A 6,782-nucleotide genomic window follows, 5' to 3' on the forward strand; every position below is an offset into this window, starting at 1 on the left:
TGTCTGTCACCTCAGTGCAATGGTTCTTGACCATTTTTAACGTATGCACCCCTTTCGAATCAGCTGTCAGATCTTGCACCCCCTGAAATAATAATAATAATAATAATAATAATAATAATAATAATAATAATAATAATAATAATAATAATAATAATAATAATAATAATAATAATTTTATTTCTTATTTTTGCACAAAAAATTATATATTTTGCTTTAATTATTCATAGGCATCCTCGCACCCCTTGGAAACAGCTTCGTGCGTGCAGCCCTGGTCTAAGAACCACTTCCTTAATGCAAGCTGCGATGAAGCGTCTTAACTGCCCCGTTCTGGATCATTCTAAACGTGTTTGTAAAGACGCCTGCATGGATTTCAGTTCTGCTTGAGTGCTTGGAACAGAGTTAGGGGTTTTGCTTGAATGCAGATACATGCTGGACTTGACAGCCTAATGCTCACTGCACAATCAACTGGTTATTGTCTCTCATTTTCCAATAAAAAAAGCTGATCCAGAGAGTAATATATATGTTAACTGAGATATATATATATATATATATATATATATATATATATATATATATATATATATATATATATATATATATATAAAGCTTTCCCAGAATATCAAAACACAATTAGCTAGCTTAGATACATTCGTCACGAGGCCAGGATAATGTACAAGACTGGATGTCATTTGTTTTACCGAGCAACAGTCAGCCAGCCTACAACTCCCTTCTCTCTCTCTCTCTCTCTCTCTCTCTCTCTCTCTCTCTCTCTCTCTCTCTCTCTCTCTCTCCCCGTTCGCCTAAGTGGATGTTTCTTTTCCTGTGTTCAGCTTTCACTTGCTCGTATATTCAAAGGCAGGACCTCGAGTACCTCCTTACTTGACGCTAATTGTCAGGTCTTCCAACGGCTGAAAGTCAGGTCGCCATTACATATATATATATATATATATATATATATATATATATATATATATATATATATATATATATATATATATATATGTGTGTGTGTGTGTGTGTGTGTGTGTGTGTGTGTGTGTGTGTATTGAATACATCTTGTTCATTGTCATCAATTTTAACTGTGTTTTCAGTGTAATAGCTCACTGTATCTAATGTGCGTTTTTGGCAGCCGTGCGTAAGACGCATATCTCACGTTCATATTTGTTTGTACAGTATTTTTTTTTAACAGACTACAAACGCGCAAAGAAGTCTGTCTGTATTTTCCTAAAGAAATCTGTTTTTTAGTCTTTTCTCGTCTCATTTGCGGCAAATGGCTTACAGCAGTCCCCAAATCAGTAGCTTAGCTTGCATTCCATCAGTGGGGGGTTGGCCTAGGTGGGCCCAAGATATTTTTCGGGGGTGCCAAAGAAAATTACACAAAACTGATGCACCAATTCTGTAATGAGTAAAATATACTCTTCTCGACTGTATATATCCACGTGAATGAAGGAAATTCATAGTATTAGTGATCAGTAAACCTGTATTTGAAATTACAGAGCTCAGTTTTCAATTAATTGTCAACTCTTACTATATGCAAATGTATCAAATGGGTTGAAGTTTAGCTACAATGGGAATTTCAACTTGGGGGGGCCAAGCATCTGACTGGGGGAGCCCGGGCCCCCATTAGCGGATCCAGAAAAATTTCATGGGGGCCACCAATTTTCATATACAGTACATATATATATATATATATATATATATATATATATATATATATATATATATGAATATATATAAAATTTTCTCAATTTTATCATTTCTATAATAGATTTTGGGGGGCCAAGCATCTGACTTGGGGGGCCAGCCCCCCACTAGCGGATCCAGAAAAATTTCATGGGGGTCACCAATTTTCATATACAGTAAATTTTCTCAATTTTATCATTTCTATAATAGATTTTATGTTTCTTCCACTTTTATATTTCTCATTTATGTTATTATTTTCTAAATATTCAATATAATTATTTTGTCATTAATTTTAATGGGGGGCACGTTCCCAGGTTAAACCCCCCTAGACCCGCTAGTGCCGGCACCCCCAACTAGCGACGCCGCAGCCCCAAATAGATTTTGGATCGTGAGGATTCAATGGTGATCTTCTTCATTGTCAATTGAGTTATACGATTTCAAACGGAGGAGAATATAGTTTCCTCCGAGAGAGAGGGAAAGTGGTAGGAAATATATGGTCTTTCCTAAGTTCTGAAGAGGACGCTGCTTGTAGGATAAAGTGGAGTTCCAAAGTTTGTTGAGGGCACTAGAATAGATGTCATTTTTTTTATTTATTTATTTTTTTTTTTTAGTTTTCTGTAGAAGATAACTATTGAGATGGCTTTATCTGTCCGTCCGTACTTTTCTGTCCGCACTTTTTTCTGTCCGCACTTTTTCTGTCCACCCTCAGATCTTGAAAGCTACTGAGGGGGCTAGAGGGCTGTAAATTGGTATGTTGATCATCCACCCTCCAATCATCAAACATACGGGATTGCAGCCCTCTAGCCTCATCAGTAGTTTTTTTTAGTTTTCTGTAAAAGAATACTATTGAGATGGCTTTGCCTGTCCGTCCGCACTTTTTCTGTCCACCCTCAGATCTTATAAAAACTACTGAGGCTAGAGGGCTGCAAATTGGTATGTTGACCATCCACCCTCCAATCGTCGAGCATACTAAATTGCAGCCCTCTAGCCTCCTCAATAGTTTTTATTTTATTTAAGGTTAAAGTTAGCCATGATCGTGCGTTAATAAAACGCTCACTTACTGGTGTTGTAGAATAATTACCGTTTTCTTTGGCGCCCCCCGAAAATATCTTGGCCCTACCTAGGCCCCCTCCCCCACTGGAAGGAAGAGACCTTCCTTCCTTCGTAATGCAGAACTTTTTGGCAAGAGTAAAAGGGGCTTATTCATCAGGCCATTGATGCTGACGATTGGAAACCAAACCCATCATTCTCGACAAGAGTGCCCCGTAGGAGGGTAAGTGCCGTCAGTGCCCCTCATGCGGTCCACTGTAGGCATTAATTAAGGTTCTTTGCAGCGTGCCTTCCTTAGGCCCCTAGCTGCAACTCCTTTCATTTCTTTTACTGTACCTCCGTTTATATTCTCTTTCTTCCATATTACTTTCCTCAACCCTTTTCTAACAACTGATTCATAGTGCAACTGCTTTGAGGTTTTCCTCCTGTTACACCTTTCAAGCCTTTTACTCTCAATTTCCCTTCCAGCGCTGAATGACCGCACTGGTCCCATCGCTTGGCTTTTGGCCTAAATTTTAAAATCCTGTTCCAGTCGACAAGTGTGAAAGGTACAGAATAAGGAATGGGCTCCGATAACTTTTGTTAACGTAAAACAATTCAATAAAAGCCAATGTGAAGAAGAACAAGGACTCTCGATGTCTTCTGCTTAGAAATCAGTCAGGTAACAAATGAACAAAACTCCGCAATCTTCCTCCTCCTCCTCCTCCTCCTCCTCCTCACACCAATATTGAACTGAATATAGAATTTAGGCCAAAGGCCAAGCACTGGGACCTATGAGGTCATAGAGCGCTAAAACGGAAATTTAAAGAAAAGGGGGTTTGAAAGGTGCAACAGGAGGAAAACGTTTTTCAGTTACACTATGAATCAATTGTTAGGAGAGGGTTGAGGAGAGTAAGACGGAAGAAAGAGAATATGAAAGGAGGTACAGTAAAAAGAAGGGAAGAGTTTGCAGCTACAGGGATTTAAGGAAAGGACGTTGCAGAGAGCCTTAAGTAATGCCTACAGTGCATCGCATGAGGTGCACTGACGGCAATTGCCCCCCTACGGAGGAAACGCCAAGATGAGCATGTGATGGCATTATGGACAGTGCAATAAACAAGTAAATGTAGAAGTAGATGAATCAGGAAACGGGAGAGTGATTGCATTCGTCTGTTGATAACTAGAGATTTCTTTGTTATGAGTTCAACGGTAAGACATACACTTTTATTCTCTCTTTCTCTGTCTCTCTCTCTCTGTCTCTGTCTCTCTCAATCTCTCTCTCTCTTTCCCTCAATCTCTCTCTCTTTCCTTTTCCCCTCTCTCTCTCTCTCTCTCTCTCTTTCCTTCCTTCTCTTTCTCTCTCTCCCCAATCTCTCTCTCTCTCACTCTTTCCTTCCTTCTCTTTCTCTCTCTCCCTCAATCTCTCTCTCTCTCTGTCTCTCTCTTTGTGTCTGTGTCTCTCTCTCAATCTCTCTCCCTCTTTCTCTCTCTCTCTCTCCCTCTTTCCCTCAGTCTCTCTCTCTTTCCTTCCTTCTCTCTCTCTCTCTCTGTTCTCTCTCTCTCTCTCTCTCTCTCTCTCTCTCTTTCCCTCAATCTCTCTCTCTTTCCTTCCTTCCTCTCTCTCTCTCTCTCTCTCTCTCTCTCTCTCTCTCTCTCTCTCTCTCTCTTTCCCTCAATCTCTCTCTCTTTCCTTCCTTCTCTCTCTCTCTCTCTCTCTTTCTCTATCCCTCTTTCCCTCATTCTCTCTCTCTTTCCTCCTTCCCTGTCTCTCTCTCTCTCTCTCTCTCTCTCTCTCTCCCCATGGTTCAGAAATGTCACAGCAAAGGGAGGACATGAAACCACCCAGTGCCCAAAATAATAAGGGGAAAAAAGCGTCTTATCCTTGTTCGGTGGCGTCCTTATTGGAAGGGATTTCCTGTCCTTGAACTTTTTTCTCTCTCTGCAACTAACAAGTAAAAAATGCGCCGAGGACACTTCGGCGCAGGAGAGTTTTCTGTGCAGCGTATAATCAAGGCCACCAAAAATAGATCTATATTCAGTGACAGTGACTAGCAAATACCCTCTATATGTCATGCTTTTCCTTAGATTTGCTGAACAGCAGAAGCACCAATATGCAGTAAATGGTTTTGCCTCGCTGTCCAACTTCTCTAAAGTTCCAGAGGTCCTTCTTTATTCCTCACACCTTCGGACTGTGGAACAGCCTCCCTTCAGAGGATGTCGTGCGGTTGGAACTTCTTCAGAAGTTCAAGAGAAGATGCAATGCATTGCTACCTTAATATTATTCTTCTTGTATTTGAATACATTTTTATCTGTTTATCTATTTATTAATTTTCTTTTTTAATAAGTGGCATCTCTTCTTTCTGTATTTCCCTTTACTTCCTCTTGATTCTTCCTAATGAACACCTTTATATTTTTTGGAAGCTTCAAGAATTTCAAGTCAGTGGCCCCTTTGGTGGGCTTGTTCCACATGAATAGGCTTCATCTTCTGAATAATAATAATAATAATAATAATAATAATAATAATAATAATAATAATAATAATAATAATAATAATAATAATAATATTCTTCTGAGGCTTGAATTTCAATTCAGTGACCCCTTTGGTGGGCTTGTTCCATATGAATAGGGTTCAACTTCAGAATAATAATAATAATAATAATAATAATAATAATAATAATAATAATAATATTCTTCTGAAGCTTGAATTTCAAGTCAGTGACCCCTTTGGTGGGCTTGTTCCACATGAATAGGCTTCATCCTCTGAATAATAATAATAACAATAACGAAATATCCCATCAGCATCTCTGTCACTGAATGCAAAAATCCTCCTCTCTCTGTTCCCGCCACAAAAACCTTGCCGGAACGGACAGCATGGCCGATAGACGTTGCGCCGCCAGTGTCAAGAAATTCCCAGGGACGCAGTCGGCGCATTTATAAGTCTCGGGAGCACGAAAGCCAACAAACAAATGACAGCATGCTAAGCGTATTTTAGCTGCTTCATCCAGTGAAAAGCCTGGAAGGGAATTTAAAGATGACCTGGTCAAGCGCCGCGGGAGGAGGAATTGTATATCTTGTTTCCTATCCTTTTAGTTTTCCGTAATAGAAAACCATTGTGCCGGCTTTGTCTGTCCGTCAGCGCTTCTTTCTGTCCGCCTTCAGATCTTAAAAACCGCTAAGGCTAGAGGGCTGCAAATTGGTATGTTGATCATCAACCCTCCAGTCATCAGACATGCCAAATTGCAGCCCTCTAACCTCAGTAGTTTTGGTTTTATTTGAGGTTAAAGTTAGCCATAATCGTGCTTCTGGCAGCGATATGGGACAGGCCACCGCCGGGCTTTGTTTAAAGTTTCAGGGGCCGCGGCTCATACAGCATTACACCGAGACCACCAAAAGATAGGTCTATTTTCGGTGGCCTTGATTGTAAGCTGTAGCGGCTGTACAGAAAACTCGATTGCGCCGAGGAAACTTCGGCGCATTTTTTACTTGTCAGCTTTTTCCTAGATTCGTAATATGTGATTTTATGATGAAGGTCCTATTAATCAGAATATATTTCAAGGACTTTGATTATAGTGACGCTTTGAATTGCACAGGTTTTTTCAGTCGATTTTGGGAGGGAAAAGAATAACAGTTCGGCCCGGATCGAAATCCGGGACGAGACGAAGATATACGTCTCCCAAATCAATTGCTAAGGAAGACTGACTTTAAGTTTGATATTCTTTGATATTTCTCAAGGGTGAATCTGGAATGGGGTCAGTCTTGGTACTTAATATTCACGTTTTTAAAAATACTCATAGTAGCATGAGTCTTGAAACGGAGAAACAAATCCACAGTTATGTATATGCACATAGGCCTATATTTAAAAATAAATCTGTACAGAAAGCTTTAGGGAATCTGTTCGATTCCCCTTTTCAAGAGATTGAAAAGGGGAATCAAACAGTTTCACCGAAAGCTTTCTGTACAGATTTATACTTAAATATAGGCCTATGTACAGTACATATACGCAACTGTGGATTTGTTTCCCCATTCACAGGTTTGCTAGAACTTAAGAGCATCCGTGTGAGTGACCACAT

This window comes from Macrobrachium rosenbergii, chromosome 33 (assembly GCF_040412425.1).
Source record: "Macrobrachium rosenbergii isolate ZJJX-2024 chromosome 33, ASM4041242v1, whole genome shotgun sequence".
NCBI lineage: Eukaryota > Metazoa > Arthropoda > Malacostraca > Decapoda > Palaemonidae > Macrobrachium > Macrobrachium rosenbergii.